Below are 21,378 nucleotides of genomic sequence, written 5' to 3'. Positions count from 1 at the left end.
TAACAACACACTTAAATTACAAGTAGTATAAAACAGGAAAAAGGAACACAATTGAAATTGCGTAAAGAAAACCGTATTTTCAACAATTAACTCAGGTACGCACTCGTCACCTCACGTAGAAGGCATTTCAATTATCAAATATACCAAATCCTAAGGGAAGGTCCCCTACACAAGGTTAGGCAAGCCACTTACCTCGAACCAGCTCAAATCAATCCGAAATCACGCTCTTGCCACGAGTACTCGACTCCATATGACCCAAATCTATTCAATTCAATTTCATAATATAAATAACACTTCAAGTAACTGATTCTACAAAGAAATTCTAAGCTAAATGCAAAATTAGGTAAAATAACCAAAATGACCCTCGGGCCCACATCTCGGAATCTGGTAAAATTTACATTTCCAGAATCCTCACACTCTCACGAGTTCAGTCATACTAAAAGTACGAAAATGGGACCTCTATTGGTCCCTCAAATCATCACTCAAAGGCCTCTAATTAGTCAAGCCCTAGCCCCCAAATTACCACTGATTTTCCTTAAATTTTCATATTTATAATGATAAAAATCACTCCAATAACGAGTTTAGGGACCAAAGACCTTACCCCAATGAACTCCTCTAAAAATCTCCCTTGAAAATGCTCCCCAAGGCTTCTTCCCGTTTGAAAAGAGGTAAAAATAACTCAAATTCGTGAAGGCAAGTTTTTATATGTTCTGCCCAGTTAAACCACATCTGCGGCCCTGGGACCGCACTTGCGGTCCCGCTTTGCGGAGCCAAGGTCGTACCTGCGACTTCTCATTAATTCCATTTTCCGCTCCTGCGATAGACCTTCCACACCTGCGGTCTCGCAGGTGCGATACCCTTCTCGCAACTGCGGCTCCTGCCGGACCTCCCCATTTCCGCTTCTGCGATTACTCCACCACTTCTGCGGCTCCGCACTTGTGGGACCCAACCGCATGTGCAGTTATGACAGATATCAACAGCTTCAGCTACTTCAAACCACTTCCAATTCTTTCGACAACCATCCGAAATCATCCTGAGGTCCCCGGGACCTCAACCAAAAGCACAAACAAGTCTAATACCACTGTCCAAACTTATACCAATCCTTAAAACACCTAAAATAACATTGAAACGATGAACCAACCACGGATTCAAGGCTAAGAACTCCAAACCTCTAAAAATACGCTATCGATCAAAAAGTCTATCAAACCTCGTCCGAATGACCTGAAATTTTGTACACACATCACATTAAACACTACAGAGCTTCTCCAACTTCCGGAATTCTATTTCGACCCTCGGATAAAAATCTCACTATCGAACCGAAAACTTCAAAATTCGACTTTCGACATTTCAAGCCAAAATTCGCTACGGACCTCCAAAACACAATCCGAACACGCCCTAAGTCTGAAATCACCCAACGGAGCTAACAGAATCATCGGATTTCCATTCCAAGGCCATCTTCACACTGTTCCGACTATGGTCAAATTTCCAACACTTAACCTCTCATTTAGAGACTAAGTGTCCCAAAACTCTCCGTAACTCAAAACCAAACATCCCGGCAAATCACAATAGCAGAAATAAACATTGGGAAAGCAGTTAATAGGAGATCAGGGCATTAATTCTTAAAACGACTGACTGGGTCATTACATCCTCCCACACTTAAACATTCGTTTGTCCTTGAACGAGCATAGAGACATACTTGAAGTAATGAAAAGATGAGGGTAACGACTGCGCATATCCTGCTCGGTCTCCCAGGTCGCCTTCTCGATCGGCTGACCCCGCCACTGAACCTTTACTGATGCAATGTTCTTTGACCTCAACTTTAGAACCTGCCTATCCAATATCGCCACTGACTCCTCAACATAAGATATATCCTTGTCCAACTGGACTGAACTGAAATCCAACACGTGCGACAGATCACCGTGATACCTATGGAGCCTCGAAACATGAAATACCGGATGAACTCCTACCAAGTTGGGAGGTAAGGCAAGCTTATAAGAAACCTTCCCAATATGCCTCAATATCTCAAAAGGTCCAATAAACTTCGGACTCAACTTCCCCTTCTTCCCAAATCTCATAACGCCCTTCATAGGCTAAACCCGAAGCAGAACCCGCTCTCCAACCATATAGGAAACATCACGAACCTTCCGATCTGTATAACTCTTCTATCTGGACCGGGTTGTACAGAGTCTATCCTTAATCACCTTAACCTTCTCCAAAGCATCCTGAACTATGTGCCCAATAATCTAGCCTCAACTGGCTCAAACCAACCCACCAGGGATCTACACTGCTTATCATACAAGGCATCATACTGTGCCATCTTGGACTGATAGTTGTTATTGTAGGCAACCTCCGCTAGTGGCAAGAACTAATTCCAAGAGCCTCCAAACTCCATCATACACGCACGAAGCATATGCTCAAGAATCTGAATAGTGCGCTCAGACTGTTCATCTGTCTGGGGGTGAAATGTTATGCTCAACGCCACCCGAGTACCTAACTCATGCTGTACGACCCTCCAGAACCGTGATGTGAACTGAGTACCCCTATCTAAAATGATGGAAACTGGAATACCATGCAGATGAATAATCTCACGGATATAAATCTCTGCCAACCGCTCCGGAGAATAAGTAGCACACACAGGAATGAAATGTGCGGACTTGGTCAACCGATCCACAATCACCCAAATAGCATCGAACTTTCTCAAAGTCCGTGAGAACCCAACTACAAATCCATAGTGATCCGCTCCCACTTCCACTCCGGAATCTCTATCTGCTGAAGCAACCCACCCAGTCTACCCACTCGGTCTTTGGTGCTCATACTTCACCTACTGACAGTTGAGGCACCGAGCTACAAACCCAATTATATATTTCTTCATTCGCCTCCACCAATAGTGCTGCCTCAAATCTTGGTACATCTTCGCGGCACCCAGATGGATGGAATACCGCGAACAATGGGCCTCCTATAACCCATCAACATTGGGTACACAAATCCGACCATGCATCCTCAATACCCCGTCCTCACCAATAGTCACATCTCTGGCATTACCGTGCTGAACCTTGTCCTTGAGGATAAGCAAATGAGGGTCATCATACTGACGCTCCCTGATATGATCAAATAAGGAAGATCGAGAAACCACGTAAGCTAGAACCCAACTGGGCTCCGAAAGATCCAATCTCACAAACTGGCTGGCTAAGGCCTAAACATCTATCACCATAGGCCTCTCCGATGTTGGTAAATAAGCCAAACTCCCCAAACTCTCTGCTCGGCGACTCTAGGCATCGGCCACCATATTGGCCTTGCCCAGGTGATACAAAATAGTGATATCATATTCCTTCAGCAACTCTAACCACCTCCTCTTGCGCAAATTTAGATCCTTTTGCTTGAATAGAAGCTCTGATGATCAGTATAAATCTCACAAGTCACACCGTATAAATAATGGCACCAGATCTTCAAGGCGTGAACAATGGAAGCTAAATCTAGATCATGGACAGGGTAATTCTTCTCATGTACCTTCAACTGTTTCGACGCGTAGGCAATCACACTACCGCCCTACATTAACACTGCTCCAAGGCCAATCCTCGAGGCATCACAATAGACCGTATAAGACCCCGAACCTGTAGGCAATATCAAAACTGAGGCTGTAGTCAAAGTTGTCTTGAGCCTCTGAAAGCTTACCTCACACTCTTCCGTCCACTGGAACGGAGCACCCTTCTGGGTTAGCCTAGTCATAGGGGCTACAATCGATGAAAACCCCTCAACAAAATGATGGCAGTAACCCGCCAAGCCAAGAAAACTGCAGATCTCTGTAGCTGAGGATGGCCTGGGATAACTTTGCACTGCCTCTACTTTCTTCGGATCCACCTGAATACCCTCACTCGACACCACGTGGCCTAAGAACACCACAGAATCCAACCAAAACTCACATTTCGAGAACTTAGCATATAACTTCTTTTCTCTCAAGGTCTGAAGCAATGTCCTTAGGTGTTGCTCATGATCTTCCTGACTCTAGGAATACACCAGAATATCATCAATAAAGACAATGATGAATGAGTCAAGATACGGCCGGAACACACTATGCATCAAGTGCATAAAAGTTGTTGGGGCATTGGTCAGCCCAAATGACATAAAAAGGAACTCGTAATGACTATACCGAGTCTTGAAAGTAGTCTTTGGGATATCTGGCTCCCGAATCTTCAATTGATGGTAACCTGAGCGCAAGTCAATCTTAGAAAACACCCATGCGCCCGGAAGCTGGTCAAACAGATCATCAATACAAGGCAAAGGAAAATAGTTCTTCGCTGTAACCTTATTCAACTGGAGATAATCAATGCACATATGCATAGAACCATCCTTCTTCTTCACAAACAAGACAGGAGCACCCCAAGGCGATACACTAGACCGAATGAAACCCTTATCAAGCAATTCTTGTAACTGATCCTTCAATTCATTCAACTTAGGAGGAGCCATACGATACGGAGGAATAGAAATGGGCTGAGTGCCCGGCAACAAATCAATGCCAAAATCAATATCTCTATCAGGCAGCATGCCTGGAAGATCAGCTGGAAACACATTAGGAAAATCCTGTACTACTGGAACTAAATCAACTGAAGGGGTATCAATACTGACATCTCTCACATAAGCTAAATACGTGTCACACCCCTTCTCAACCATACGCTGAGCCTTAAGAAAAGAAATAACTCTACTTGGAGTGTGATCTAAAGTACCCCTCCACTCAACACACGGTACACCTGGCATAACCAGCATCACAGTTTTGGCGTGACAATCAAGAATAGCATAATGAGGTGACAACCAGTCTATGCCCAAGATAATATCAAAATCTACTATACTGAGAAACAATAAATCGGCTCTGGTCTCAAAACTACTAAGAGCAACCAAACACGACCGATAAACGCGGTCCATAACAAGAAAATCTCCCATATAAGTAGAAACATAAACAGGGGAACTCAAAGAATCCCGAGGTATACCCAAATGCAGAGCAAAACAAGAAGACACATAAGAGTAAGTGGAGCCAGGATCAAATAGAACCGATGCATCTCTGTGGCAAACCAGTATAATACCTATGATGATAGAATCGGAGGCAACAGCCTCAGTACGGGCAGGAAGGGCATAGTATCAGGCCTGGCCTCCCCCTCTAGGGTGACCTCTACCTCCCCAACCTCCACCTCTGGCTGGCTGAGCAGGTGGGGTATCAACTAGAGCTGTAACCGTAGCCTGAGAACTCTGCGAGGCGAGCTGTGGCTGAGAAGTCTGTGGAGGCGCACTCCTCCCAAGTCTAGGGCAATCCTACGTGTGTCACCACACTCAAAACAAGCTCTGAGAGGGTGTGGCGGCTGTGACTGGCTCGGGCTAGATCTGCTGGACTGACCTCTGAAAGCACCCCGCGCAGGAGGCGCGCTATAAATCAGAGGTGCATAATAAGGCTCCTAAGGCCTAGCAGGAGCTGGAGCACCACTGGATGCTGGAAGATCTGAATGAATGGGGCGGCTCATATAACCCCTACCATGACGACTTGCTGGTGGGGCACGAGCACTAGAGAAATGGCTCGAATCTCGAGACCTCTTGGCCTCCCTCTCCTCTCTTTCCCTAGCATGCATACCCTCAATCCTCCTAGCAATGCTTACCACCTGCTGATAAGAAATGTCCATCTCCAACTCACGAGCCATGCTAGACCTGATACTGGGAATAAGCCCCTCAATAAACTAGCGAACCCTCTCGCGAACAGTAGAAACCAAGGTTGGGGCATATCTAGCCAAGCGAGTGTAATAAACAGCATACTCTGAGACAGTCATAGCACCCTAGCGCAAATGCTCAAACTTTGCACGCCATGCGTCCCTAAGGCTCTGAGGAACAAACTCTTAGGAACATATCTGAAAACTGGGTCCAAGTCAGTGAAGCAGCCTCGTCCGGACTGTCTAACTCATAGGTGCGCCACCACTCATAGGCGGCTCCTCGAAGCTGGAAGGCAGTGAAAGAAACCCCACTCGATCCTGATATACCCATAGTGCGGAGGATGCTGTGACACTCCTCTAGAAATCCCAAGGCATCATCTAATGCTAACCCACTGAACACCGAAGGATCATACTTCTTGAACCTCTCAAGTCTCTGCTGCTCATCCTCTAAAGCCGCTGCCCTGTCCTCGGGCCAAACTGGCACTGCAGGCCATACAGAAATAATCTCTGGTACCTGATCAACATACACTCGCTGCTCAGGAGTGCGGGCGGGGGGAGTCTGTGCTTCTCCCCGGCCTGAGATATGGCTATAGCAAGGGGAAGCAACCTTGCCTGAGCCAAAGTGGTGTACATGCTCATGAACTGCGCAAGAGTCTCCTGAAGAGCTGGAGTAGTAGCAGCAGCAGGCGTATCAGGTGCCTGGACTCCAGCTGGAAATGCTGGTGGTACCTCGACGACAACTCTTGCAGGTGCTCTGGCTGTACTACATGTGCGTTCTTGGCCTCTACCCCGGCCCCGGCCTCTGACGGCTGCAGTAGGGGGCGCGAGTGCCTAATCATCTCGGGTAGCACGTGTCCTCACCATTTGTGAGAGAATAGAAGACAGAAGTTTAGAATTGTGACATCAAAATCTCGCATGACAAGGAAATCAAATGAAGTGGAATTTTCCTAACTGTTACATAGCCTCTCGTAGATAAGAATAGACGTCTCCGTACCGATCAACAACTCTAATAAACCGGCTTGTGATTCATGACTTCTATGAACCTAGAGCTCTGATACCGACTTGTCACGATCTCGATTTCCCCTCCGTGAACCATCGTGACGATACCTAGTCTCTACAACTAGCTAAGCCTAAAATGCGAAAGATAAACCAATTTGCGAAAGAAAACAATTTAAAACAGAAATAGTATAATAAAACAACATTTAAAAGTGCCGCTCGACATACACAATATTAACTCTCAAAAACTAATACATTTTCCCAAAACCCGGAGACCCATGAATCACAAGCTACGAATATAATAGAAATGCTCTAACTCCAGAATGTCTACATCAACAGAAAAGATAGAAGGGCTATCACTACAAGATAGAATGGAAAAGGGACTCATTGGTCTGCGGACGCGACAGATATACCTCGAAGTCTCTGGAGCAGTCGCCTCGCCTTAAGAGTGATAAGACTGAGTGGAAGTACCTGGATCTGCACATGAAAAACATGCGCAGAAAGGGCATGAGTACACCACAACGGTACTCAGTAAGTGCCAAGCCTAACCTCGGTCGGATAGTGACGAGGAAGGTCAGGGCCCTACTGAGGTTAAAATAAAAATATAAGGTATGCCAGAATAAGATAAGCAATATAGTTGAAAGCTAACAATAAGAATTTAATACAGGAAAATAAGGAACTCAATAACTGAAACAGAGGCAGAAACAATCACAAGGAAATACCACTCTTCACAAGGATAATAACCGGGGATTTCTCAATATCCCGAGGATCTCTTAGTACCCTCAATACATGCCAGGGATCTCTTGGTATCCCGAGGATCTCTCGGTATCCTCAATATATGCTAGAGATCTCTTGGTATCCCGAGGATCTCTTGGTATCCTTAATATACGTGCTAGGGATCTCTCGGCATCCCTCACCTCAGCTCAAATCATAAATACGTGCAGGGGATATCCCGGGATGCCGTCCCGTAGTCCCAAAGTAAAACACGTAGCAACAACACAAGGTATACTCAATTAAGCTCAATTTCATACTAAGTAAACAAGTAATTCTAACCTAACATGCTTTACCTAATGCAATTAAGGCAGTTTAAGCAAGTAAGTAATTAAGTTAATTAAACATGCTTTTCTAAGCTAACAATAGACTTAAATTACAAGTAGTATAAAACAGGAAAAAGGAACACAATTGAAATTACTTAAAGAAAACCGTATTTTCAACAATTAACTTAGGTGCACACTTGTCACCTCACGTACAAGGAATTTCAATAATAAAATATACCAAATCCTAAGGGAAGGTCTCCCACACAAGATTAGGCAAGCCACTTATCTCGAACCAGCTCAAATCAATCCGAAATCACGCTCTTACCACGAGTACTCGACTCCAAATGACCCAAATCTATTCAATTCAATTTCATAATGTAAATAACACTTCAAGTAACTGATTCAACAAAGGAATTCTAAGCTAATACGTGAAATTAGGTAAAATGACCAAAATGCCCCTTGGGCCCACATCTCGGAATCAAGTAAAATTTATATTTCCAGAATCCTCATACTCTCACGAGTTCATTCATACCAAAAGTACCAAAATTGAACCTCAATTGGTCCCTCAAATCAGCACTCAAAGGCCTCTAATTAGTCAAGCCCTAACCCCCAAATTACCACTAATTTTTCTTAACTTTTCATGTTTATAATGATAAAAATCACTCCAATAACGAGTTTAGGGATCAAAGACCTTACCTCAATGAACTCCTCAGAAAATCTCCCTTGAAAATGCTCCCCAAGGCTTCTTCCCGTTTGAAAAGAGGTGAAAATAACTCAAATTCGCGAAGGCAAGTTTTTATATGTTCTACCTAGTTAAACCGCATCTGCGGCCCTGGGATCGCACCTGCGGTCCCGCTTCTGCGGAGCCAAGGTAGCATCTGCGACTTCTCATTAATTCCTTTTTTTGCACCTGCGATAGACCTTCCGCACCTGCGGGCTCGCAGGTGCGATACCTTTCTCGCACCTGCGGCTCCTACTGGACCTCCCTATTTCCGCTTCTGTGATTACTCTGCCGCTTCTGTAGCTCCACACCTACGGGACCCAATCGCAGGTGTGGTTATTGTAGACATGTGATTTTTGACCTTCCCCAAAAATTTTATATTTTTAGCACGTAAATATTTAATTTAGGCCTAATATAGCTATTTCAACTCATTTTAACTCTTTTATTTTATTTTCTTACAAAAAAAATAAAAAATTACAAACAAGTATTTTAGTTTATGTACTTTTCATAAAAAATAATTTTAAAAAAATAGTACCTCATTTTTATCTTTATATAATTTCGAAAACACAAAAATAGTTTATATTTAGTTTAATTAATTAGGATTAGCTTTGGCATTGTGCAATATTTTCTATCTTATTTAAAATGCATTATGTAGTATTTCAGATTATGAAAAAATTCAAAAAAAAAATAAATATATTGCGTCTGCATTTTGGATTTTATTTTACATTTTTTAGATTAATTAAGTAAGTTGTTGTTGAAAAAATAGAAAAAGGCCATAAAAATAGTCATGTTACATTTTACTCTTCAATTTTCAAATTTTGGCAATTTTCTTCTAATTTGGTTTTTAATTAGTTGTAATAATTATTAGGGTTAATTAGTTTAATTGTCTAAGATAATTTGGGGATAGAAATTAATTTAGGTTTTATTTAAAAAAATGAAAAAAGAGTCTTACCTAACTAATTAGGAAACTTCTATATTGGTAGGGTAAAACTAACACTAATGAAAATTAAATAATAACACTAACTAGCAGATAATTAAAGAAAAAAGTATTTTTTGTAATGGAAGATGCACTAATTTGATGCCTATTTAGAGATTAGAGAGCTGGAGAAAGAGGAGGGGAAAGTTAAAAAGATAGAGAGGAAAAAAAGATGGCTTCTTCTTAATAGAGAAAGGGGTATACACTCGATATACAGTCAGTATACATTATATATACACTAGAGATACTCTCGATATACACTGGATATACACGGACAGCCAACGAAAAGAGGGTCTTCTTCCTCCTAAAAATTCTACATCTAGAGCTTAACATCCACCATTAAAGATCCATGAGAGATCATCTTCTCCACCTGAAAAACACCCCATAAAACGCCCCAAATAGTCCACTTCCAAAACTGTTCCGGCGAGTTTCGAGGTCGTCGAAGAACGTAGTTCTGAGGTTTCCGGTTCGAGGTCTCGATTTTGCTTGCGGTTCCTGTTTGACTTTGCTGCTGTTGTATTGTTTGAATTTGGAAGATAAGGTCAGCTCCTATTTTCTAGCACTTTGATAATACTACTGTATCAGTGTTGATCTTCTCAGCTAGTTTGGTTATTGTCGATTTTGCATTCCTGTATTTGTTTGACGTAAAATATTTTATTATCTTTGGTTAGTTGGAAACGTGAGTTTAAGTTGAAGGCCTTTTGATTTATTTGAAGGTTGCTGAAGAAGTACATGATTTCCCTTTGAATTTAAAACTCATTATTTAGAAAGTAAACAACAAAAGCTATGGAAATTGTTAGCTAAAGTTGAAAAATATTGCTATTTATATCATTGTGTCCTTTAGATGTGTTTTAATGATGTGTTGTATGTAGTTATCAAATTAGTGCCTTTATTTATTATATTAGCGGTTAACTTTAAAGATGCCTGAATGATGTGTTGTATCGTATATGTACTTGTGAAATGGCCATGTTTCATATTATTAAATCCTATGAATATTCTCACGATATTTTGTCAATAAAGAATTTAATATCTTTTGATCTCTTCTATTTTGGTTTCACCTGAACCTCTGTCAAACAATTTTGATATGCTTGTTTTCTGCACATATTGGAGCAAATGTTTACTTTAGCAGTAATGTACTGTAGATGTATCCACAATAGTTCTACTATTGAAGATGGTTTTCCACAATATATTTTGTTCATAATCCATAGCGAGCATATAACTAATTTTAATCCTTTAGAAATCGAGGCGTACCATTAGTTGAATTTTCCATGGCCCTCGCAAATTTGAAAGCGCGTAGTTGCTTTAGGCGCGTTATTTTAATAATTTATCTTCCTAAACTCGGGTGCGCATTTATGTGACCCAAATCTAAATCTCAACAATGTTGGATAAAATACGTCACGGACCGCGGGTGCATTTATGTGACGGAGTTCAAGACGTGTTTTAGATGACGTTGAATTTTTCTTAAAAAATTAAATAAAGAAAAGCGGTTTAAGTTAAAATTTGCACATAGGTTTAAACATGTACTAAAATCAGATAATAGGCCAATTATAACAGTTGAGCGACCGTGCTAGAATCACGAAACTCGGGAATGCCTAACACCTTCTCCCGGGTTAACAGAATTCCTTACCCGGATTTTTGTGTTCGCAGACTGTAATACAGAGTCAATCTTTTCCTCGATTCGAGATTTGAACCGGTGACTTGGGACACCATTAATTATCCGAAGTGGCTACTCTGAATTTTAATTAAAATAATCCCGTTTCGATTGTCACTTAAATTGGAAAAAACTCCCTTTATTATACCCTCCCCGGGGTGTAGGTGAAAAAGGAGGTGTGACAACTCTGGCGACTCTGCTGGGGACTTTTAACCTAGAACCACTGGTTTAGGGTTAGAAATTTGAGCTTGGAATAATTGTTATATTGGCTTTATTTATTATCTGATTTTATTACATTTTTTTCATCTAATGTGCTAAATGTTGCTTTTACCGCTTTGTTATTCTGTGAATTGTATATAAATTGTTACGAAACCCATCTTCTCTCCGAGTCTTCTAAATCATGAAGAAGGGTGCACTTCGTGTGACTTTTTTTCTGTTTAGAGTCAATCCCATTTTTAGAACGAGGTTCAGATAAGTTGCTAAGCCGGTGAAGCTTCTGTATTCCCGGTACACTGCCTCCTCCTCGGCTCGAGTTGTCCGCTCGAGTAAGCCAGGTTTAGAACAATACACTCAGGTTTTAAACCTAGTATGACAAAATCACATGCCGGATCCCTAGTAGGAACATTTGTTTGCATCATGTGCATTTGACTTTGGAGACTCAACACGGGGGTTGGGTCTGTCTAGGACAGGTGTACCTGAAATAAAAAATACCATCATGATGCATCTTACTTGCTACATGTGCATTTGTATGCTTCGGACTCGCATGCTGACCGACTTTTAAATATTGGGAAAAATGAAAAAAAAAAGAAAAAAAAGAAGAGAAATAGCAATGTAGAGGGTTAAGAGAGTTAATCACTAGTTTTGAAAATACCAATGCTCGAATAGTGTCGAAATTCTGCCAATTTTTTTTTGAAAATGAAAAAAAAAGTTTTTATTTTAAATAGTTTGTTTTATTCAAAAAGCAAAAAAAAAAGTCTTTATTTTTAGTTTGTCTTGTTTTCAAAATAGTTTATTTAGGAAAAAAAATAGTCTATTTTATTTGCCCGAACTACGTCGGTTTGATTCTGACCGGATGTGAGATACGTAGGCAACCCTCATCGGGTCCAACTTCCCCTTTTTGCAAAAATACCCAAAAAATGTCAAAAATTTTGTTATAAGCCGGGCGGTGCCGTTGTTGTCAAAAATAGCCAAATGTTCCTGGAAGGGACGCCAGAGGGCTGACTTTGCATAAACGGCCACTTTTGGTCATTTTTTATTTTGAATTTTGACCAATTAGCCCACACAGTCTTAGAATCCTCATCCCCGAGGCTCTGTAAGGCCGTGTTCTCAATGTCGGGTTACTATTTTGGAAAAACCAAAAAAGAGTCTTAAATAAATCAAGTGATGTTGTTTTTGTCAAAAATAGCCAAATGTTTCCGAAAGGGACGCCGGAAGGCTGACATTGCATAAACGACCACTTTTGATCATCCTTTAGAGTTTTGATCGGTTGACCCTCACAGGCTTCATCCCCAAAGTGTTGAAAGGACGTGTTCGGAAAATCGGATCTTTCTTTCTGAAAATATAGTCAAATCATTTTTTGAGTCAAATAATTTTTTGCTTTTGTTTAAATCTCAGCACAAGTGAAAACAAACCCTTCACCGTGTTTAGCGAGGTCCCTCTCCAGCTCCATATGTAGTGGGACAATTTGGGAAAAACCAGCAAAGAAATAGTGGTCAGAGTCTTGGGGGGTCTCATCAGTCTACTAAATGTCAAGGCAAGGACGGATGTCATCGAGGCTTTGATACCATTTTGGGACCCGACCCGAAATGTATTTCGCTTTGCGGATTTTGAGCTTACACCCACACTGGAGGAAGTAGCAGGTTATGCGGGTATGAATGGGAATCTGAGAAGTCAGTATCTGTTGTCACCAAGGCCGGTATCGCCACACCGATTTCTGGGCTTGTTAAATATCAGCCGAACTATGCAAAATAATGATTTATCAAAAGGATGTTGCGCTATTCAGTTCTTATATCAGCGTTATGGTAATCTGCGAGGTTTTGACGAGCCAAATTTGGGACTGACTCACGCCGAAAACAAATGTAAATGGGAAGCAAGACGAAGCTTGGCATTCGTAATGGCATTCTTGGGAATCATGGTTTGCCCACGAGACAACAAAAAAATAGAGATAGGTCTCGTGGGGATGGTTAATGTCGCAATGAAAAGGGCTGACAGCACTATAGTTCTCCTGATCTTATCAGAAATATACCGAGCATTGACCGTGTGTAAGGAGGGAGGAAGTTTTTCCAAGGTTGCAATCTATTACTTTAGTTGTGGATACAGGAACATCTCTGCCATCGAGTGGGGTATATGAACTTTGCGCTGACTGGTTTAAACTGCATTGAAAAGTTTGAGAAGCGGGTAACGGGTGTGGCGTTCCCCGAGGGTACTGGAGATTGGTTTATACGACTGAGATCACTAACGGCGGACCAAATTGAATGGGCGTTTGGGTGGTTGCCCGCTACTGAAGCAATATACATGTCGGCCAAATAATGTTATGTTCTTCTGATGGGTGTCCGTAGTATCCAACCATATGCTCCCCATCGAGTATTGCGTCAATTGGGAAGGTTCCAGATTATCCCTCATGATGAAGATTTGAGCAAGCATACCATCGAGCTAAGACCGAATGCCACAATCCCGGAAGATACAATTCGCAAATTGTGGTATGAATGCAGATTCCTTGAGCCCAAAACTATGGTGTGAGATTTAGCCAAAGGCGAGGTGGACCCAAAGTATGATGCATGGTTTGGGAAAAGGTTCCGGATTCGTCAAAGGCCTGCTAAAAGAGCCCATGTCCAGCAATTCACGAATGACTTGCAAGAACAATGGGGCTGGCTGGCAAGAGAAGAAGGCTATCGGGTTGAAATTGGCAAGCTGAAACAACAAATTGAGGATCTGAAATATGAAAATAGCGTGCAAGTCGATATTGACACAGGAAAAAAGAACAGATTGACTCAAGAAAATAAGGCCTTGAAAGCCCAAATCCAACGAGTCAGAATGGATGCCGACAACCAACAAAGGAGCCGATCCGACGAAGGTCTGATAACTGGGTTGAGAAACCAAGTCATTGAAAGCCGAGAGGGTTTGGCAAGATCAGAGGCCTGCATAGCAAGAATTCGGGCCAGATGGGCAAAAGGTACAACAACGCGAGCAAAGCACTTACGACAAGTGAGAAGGGATTATGAAGCGAGCATTGAAATATTAAGAGAAACAAATTTCACTCTCAAAGATCGGGTCTTTAAACAAGCCCGAGATGCCAGAACGGACAGGAAGCGCTGCTATGATTTAATGGCCCGAATGGAAGAACAAATGGAGAGGTTCCAAGATCAACTCGCTGACAACGCTCAAGTACTGCTAGCAAAGAATCAACGAATAGAGCAACTGTTCATGTAAAGGGATAGAATCAGGGGTAGAATTGAGGAGATTGGGCATTACGTCACCATGAGGTGCCTAGCACATGAGGAAATACCCTGTGATACCCTTTTTGCTTCAATCATGGGTTACGTCCACCGAATTATGGAAGAATTGAAAAGCTTGCAAAGGGGCCTTGCACCAAAGCCCGCGGAAGGCCGAACGATGCCCCGTAGGCACCAAAATTCAAAGTGTTAATGTACTCCTAGTTCAAATCTGTATTTTTCTATTTTCAAAAGTCTGTTGTCTGTCCGTGTGTTTCCTTTTGGCATCAAATTATGTTAGTACTTCGGAGTCTATATTTTTTTTTCCTTTTCCAAATGGGTAGTTTGTAATAGTTTTAGTAATGAAATAAATTTTCCAAAAATTGGTGTCTTTATTTGTGGTAGAACTACGCACGGTCTAATTCAAGCAGGGACATGATACGTAGGCAATCCACATAAGATTCGACCACCGCTAAAAGAAAAAGTGAATAAAAGAAAGGAAAAGAAAGAAAGAAAAAGAGAGAAAGAGAAAGCAAATAAAGGAAAGTTTCAGAAACACCTAAAGGGCACAAGTAAAGTAAGCCGGGATGATGCATACGGAGCAAAAACATGTTAGAAATGGTTAAACTGCCTAGGAACATTGCATTCTCCAACGTGCAATTGCAATATGTGTTAAACTCTAACGCTAACAAGTTTGTTGTTTTCCAGAGATTTCAAACCAGTTAGTTTGTTAGAACGTTCTGGCAGATTACCATTACCAAACAAGATCCAAAGGGCCCATACCGAAAAGCATGACTAACTCAGAAAATAGTGTTGAAGAGGAAAGGACGAAAAGTCAGATGCTGAAAGAGGCAATGGAAAAAATGGAAAAAATGGAAAAAATGAGACTGGAGATGAACGAAATGCAGCTAGCCCTGGCTAGGGTACAAAAGGGGCCCGAACCACCCGTTACTCCTACTCTCCCACCAGGACACACGCCGGAATACCCTTCACCCGGCCCTTCGACAAGCTTCCCAAGTCACCACTACTATCAGGGAAGAAATCCCTATGATCCCCAAGCTCCACCACCCAATCAGAACCTTCCCCACCAAATGTTCCTGTTTTCATAGCACCCCCACCAGCCATGTTACAAAGATCATCCAGTGGGCCGTTGTTTCTGGCTCACGATAACCAATATTACCCCCTGAACCTACCCTCAAAGCACCCGAGCCATATACTTATAATCCTCACTTTGAAATCCCGATGGAGACTGGAAAGCCGGCTAAGGGCCCGGAGCAGGACGAAGTGCTTCGAATATTTAAAAGCCTGGAGCAGTCCTTCAGGAATATACATGGGTTAGGAAATCAGGTCAGTGTAGCTTACAAAGATCTATGTCCTTTCCCTGATGTTCAATTACCGGCAGGGTTTAAGATGCCAAAGTTTGATCTATACGAGGGGCACAGTGATCTAATGGCATATCTACGAGGGTTTTGCAACAAGATGAGAGGAGCAGGTGGTAAAGATGAGCTGCTAATAGTTTACTTTGGTCAAAGTATAAGTGGGCCTGCACTGGAATGGTACACAAGACAAGATCCGAGCAGGTGGTACACCTGGGACGATCTAGCACAAGCATTCGCAGGTCACTTCCAGTACAACCTTGAGATCGTCCCTGACCATCTCACATTGCTGAAACTTGAGAAGAAGCTGGGAGAGAGCTTTAGAGAATTTGAGTTCCGGTGGAGAGAACAGGCAGCAAGAGTTGATCCTCCGATGAGAGAGGGGGAAATGGTGGACTACTTTCTGCAGACTCTAGAGCCAACTTACTTTGGTCACTTGGTGATGTCAGTTGGCAAATCTTTCAACGAGGTGGTGAAAATGGGCGGTATGACTGAAGAGGGACTTAAGTCCAACAAAATCCTGAGTTATTCGGCAATCAAAGCAACAACTCAGGCCATTCAGAGCGGCACGGGAGGTGCGCTCGGGAAGAAAAAAAGAGAAGAGGTCGCAACAATAGAGGCATGTAATTGGTCCAGATCGAGAGGTCCTTTCCCTCGCTACCAAGCCAGATCCCATCACCCAAATTACCCACACACTCCAAATTACCCCCACAGCCCTACTTCCCACCATAAGAACCACATTTCTCCATCCATCAAGCCCAGACATATACCCAGCCTCTGGCTCGCCCACAGTGGCGCGCGCCGGCTCTCCAAAATACCTATCCACCTCCACAGAATACATATCCACCTCCACAAAACATATATCCACCACCAAGGGCCTACAGGAATCCCGCAGGGCCAGGTTTCCGGGGGAATCAAGCTTTCAGAAATGAAAGGGTGCAGAGACAAAGAACATTTACTGAGTTGGGAGAAACCTATACTGCTTTGTTCCACAAATTAAGGCCGTTAGGTTTGTTGAGTCCTGTTGAGTCCAGATTGCCGAATCCCCTTCCCCAAAATATGGACCACCCGGTAAGCTGTGAGTATTGTTCAGGGGCTCCCGGACATGATACCGAGAAGTGCTGGAAGTTGAAACGTGCAGTGCAAGATCTTATTGACACCAACAAGATCGAGGTTCAGACACCGGAGGCACCCAACATCAATCAGAACCCGTTGCCAGCACACCACGAAACCCACATGATCAAGCTTGTGCACAAAAGAAGGGAGCTAAAGAAACCCTCACAGACGGTGATGATGATCCGTGCCAGCCCAAAAGAAAAATCGACAGGTGGAGAAGAGGTGGTACAGTTGGAAAAGGTAGACGTCAAGCCAGTAGTGGTGATGGGGAAGAGTTCGCCTGTTGTTGCAAAGAATCCAGAGCCGGTCAAAGTAACGGTGCGAGGGGTACCAAGCAAGCCAGCATGCATAGGGCCAGTTGTCATCAGGCCAGTAATGCAGATGCCGATAACCAACGAGAAAGCTGTGCCATGGAGCTATAGTAAAGCGATGGCAATGTACAAAGGGAAGGAGGTTGTGGAAGAAGTATGTGAGGCCCAGGGCTTAACTCGTTCGGGAAGGTGTTTTGCTTCCATAGAGTTAAGAAGGTCCAACCCAGCGGTGGTAAAGAAGCTAGTGACGGAGGAAGAGGCTGAGGAGTTTTTGAAGAAAGTGAAGGCACAAGACTACTCCATTGTGGAGCAGTTAAGAAAGACCCCAGCGCAGATTTCGTTACTATCACTGCTGATCCATTCCAGCGATCATTGCCAGGCACTGATGAAAATCCTGAATAAGGCCCATGTTCCGGATAAAATCTTTGTAAATCACTTGGAGAGGATAGTGCACAAAATCTTCGAGGTAAACCGAGTGACGTTTTCTGATGATGAATTGCCAGCAGAGGGTACAAAACACAACAAAGCCCTATACTTGACCGTAAAATGCGAAGACTCGGTGGTCACACGAGTATTGATTGATTATGGATAAAGCGCCAACATCTATACTTTGACTACTCTGAACAAGCTGAAGGTTGATCATGACCGGATTCACAGGAACAACGTCTGCGTCCGAGGTTTCGATGGAGGTGGTACCGACACGGTGGGTGATATCATACTGGGATTGACCATTGGTTCAGTAGAATTCACCATGGAATTCCAAGTGGTAGACGTGGCAGTATCATAAAATCTTCTATTGGGGCGACCCTGGATCCATGTCGCCAAAGTAGTACCTTTTACATTGCACCAGATGTGAAATTTGAATGGGACAGGCAGGAGATAGTAGTGCACGGGGATGACGGTACAGGCATTGTGAGTGATGTCGTTGTTCCATTCATAGAAAATGATGACGACAAAGGACCATGGGTGTACCAGGTTTTCAACGCAGTTTCAGTGGATAAAATTTCTAAAGGCGAGGACCTTCCACTTCCCAGGATCGCAGCTGCGACCTTCATGGTAGCCTCGTAAATGCTAAATAGCGGGTTTGTACCAGGAAAAGGTTTGGGGGTTGATCTACAAGGTATGGTCCAGCCAGTTTCTTTGCCCAAGAACCTGGACACTTTTGGGCTAGGATTCAAGCCTACGGCAACAAATGTAAGGCAGGCCCGAAAGTTGAAGAAGAAATTTTGGGTTCTTCCCAAGCCAGTTCCACGTCTTTCCAGATCCTTTGTCAGAGCAGGTATCAGAAGGTTATCAGTCCCCAAAATTCTCGGACCTCTAATTGGGTCAGATGGAGATTTGAATCAGGGTTTTGAAAGGCTGTTCGCCGACGTCAACGTGATAGAAGCTGGAGAAGGTTCCAGTAGGGCAAATATATAGTTTGTGGGGCCTAGGGCCAATATCAACAATTGGACAGCTACTTCTCTTCCAACCCGGAGGGAGTCTTGGTAGTAGGCTCTGGATTTTCTTTCTTGTTTTCTGGATTATTCCAGAGTTGTAATCCAGTTTTGTTTTATTTTTGTATTCGACAAAAGCGTGAAACTCCGTTATCCCGCATTTTAATAAAGTGAAAGTTTTCTCTCTTTATTTTGTTTTAATTCTGTTTTCTTCTTTTCTCTTTCTGAACAGTTCTCTTTATACTGGTTCTAATGACATGGCATGCAAAACAGATCTTCAACCTAGTCTAAAAAATCAATATGATTCCAAACTAATTGTACAAGAAGTCGATTATGATGATGAATCGGAATACGATGAGGATGAAGCCTTTGAAGAGATAAACAGAGAATTAAGCCAGTTCGAAGAGAAACCCAAGCCCAATTTGAACGGCACTGAAGCTGTCAATTTAGGGGATGCAGACGATGTCAGGGAAACCAAAATAAGCATCCACATTGAGCCGAACATCAGGAAGGAACTAATCAAAGCACTCATTGAATTCAAAGATGTTTTTGCATGGTCGTATGATGACATGTCGGGCTTAAGCACCGATCTACTGGTTCACAAATTGCCCACTGACCCCACATGCCCTCCCATCAAGCAGAAATTGAGGAAGTTTAAGACAGATATGAGTGTGAAGATTAAAGAAGAAGTAACCAAGTAGCTGCAGGCAAAGGTTATTCGGGTCACTCGATATCATGATTGGTTGGCTAATGTGGTGCCAGTGCCGAAGAAAGATAGGAAGATCAGAGTGTGTGTCGATTATCACAATTTGAACAGGGCAAGCCCCAAGGACAACTTTCCATTACCCAACATCCATATCTTGATCGATAATTGTGCCGAACATGAGATTGAGTCTTTTGTAGATTGCTATGCTGGGTATCATCAGATTCTGATAGATGAAGAAGATGCGGAAAAGACGACATTCATTATGCCGTGGGGGACTTATTGCTACCGGGTAATGCCTTTTGGCTTGAAGAACGTTGGGGCAACGCACATGAGAGCAATGACTACGGTGTTTCATGACATGATACACAAAGAGATTGAGGTGTACGTAGATGATGTGATCATAAAATCTAAGCGTCAGGAAGACCACGTGGCAGACCTAAGGAATTTTTTCCAAAGACTTCAAAGGTACGACATTAAGCTCCACCGGGCCAAATGTGCATTTGGTGTTCCATCTGGAAAGCTGTTGGGATTCATCGTCAGTCGGTGAGGCATTAAGTTGGACCCGTCAAAAATCAAATCCATCCAAGAATTGCCACCGTCGAAGAACAAAACAGAAGTAATGAGTCTGTTGGGAAGGTTGAATTATATCAGCAGGTTCATCGCTCAACTCACGACGACTTGCGAACCCATTTTTCGGCTACTGAAGAAAGATGTCACGGTAGAATGGACGACAGAATGTCAGGAAGCCTTCGACCAAATCAAGGGGTATCTATCAAACCCACCTGTGTTGGTCCCACCTGAACCAGGAAGACCGTTGATTCTCTATCTAACGGTACTGGAGAATTCATTTGGTTGCGTACTGGGGCAAAATGATATCACAGGAAGGAAGGAGCAAGCCATCTATTATCTCAGTAAGAAGTTTACGGTCTATGAGGTTAAGTACACTCAACTTGAGAAGACGTGTTGCGCCCTAACTTGGGTGGCACAGAAGTTTAAACATTATCTGTCATCATATACTACTTATCTCATTTCACGCTTGGATCCCCTGAAGTATATTTTCCAGAAGCCTATGCCCACAGGGAGGTTAGCGAAATGGCAAATATTACTCACGGAGTTCGACATCGTCTATATGACGAGGAGGCCATGAAATCCCAAGCATTGGCCGATCACTTGGCTGAGAATCCTATTGATGAAGAATACGAGCCATTGAGGACGTATTTTCCTGATGAAGAAGTGATGCATATAGATGAGTTGGAATTATCTGAGGAACCAGGTTGGAAGATCTTCTTTGATAGAGCCGCAAATGCGAAAGGAGTTAGAATAGGAGCAATACTTATTTCTGAAATAGGACATCATTATCCTGTTACGGCACAACTACGTTTCTATTGTACCAATAACATGGCTAAATATGAGGCATGCATTTTTGGCTTACGGTTAGCTGCAGACATGGATGTCCAGGACGTCTTGGTCTTGGGAGACTCGGACCTCCTGGTGCATCAAATCCAGGGTGAATGGGAAACATGGGATTTGAAGCTTATACCATATCGACAATGTTTGCACGATCTGAGCAAGCGATTTTGATCATTGGAGTTCAGACACGTCCCAAGAGTTCACAATGAGGTTGTCGATGCTTTGGCCACTTTAGCATCGATGTTGCAACATCCAGACAAAATTCATGTTGACCCGTTGCATATCCAGGTTTGTGATCAGCATGCTTATTGCAACATGATAGAGGAAGAAATGGATGGCGAGCCATGGTTTTATGATGTCTAGGAATACCTCAGGATGGGGATATACCCAGAGCAGGCCACCGGAGATCAAAAGAGAGCCATTCGGCGATTGGCAAATGGATTTTTCCTCAGTGGAGGAGTGTTATACAAAAAAACACCAGATTTGGGATTGCTGAGATGTATAGATACTGGTCAAGCCACGAC

Source organism: Nicotiana tabacum, chromosome 10, assembly GCF_000715075.1.
Source record: "Nicotiana tabacum cultivar K326 chromosome 10, ASM71507v2, whole genome shotgun sequence".
NCBI lineage: Eukaryota > Viridiplantae > Streptophyta > Magnoliopsida > Solanales > Solanaceae > Nicotiana > Nicotiana tabacum.
This window is presented reverse-complemented; position numbering follows the sequence as displayed.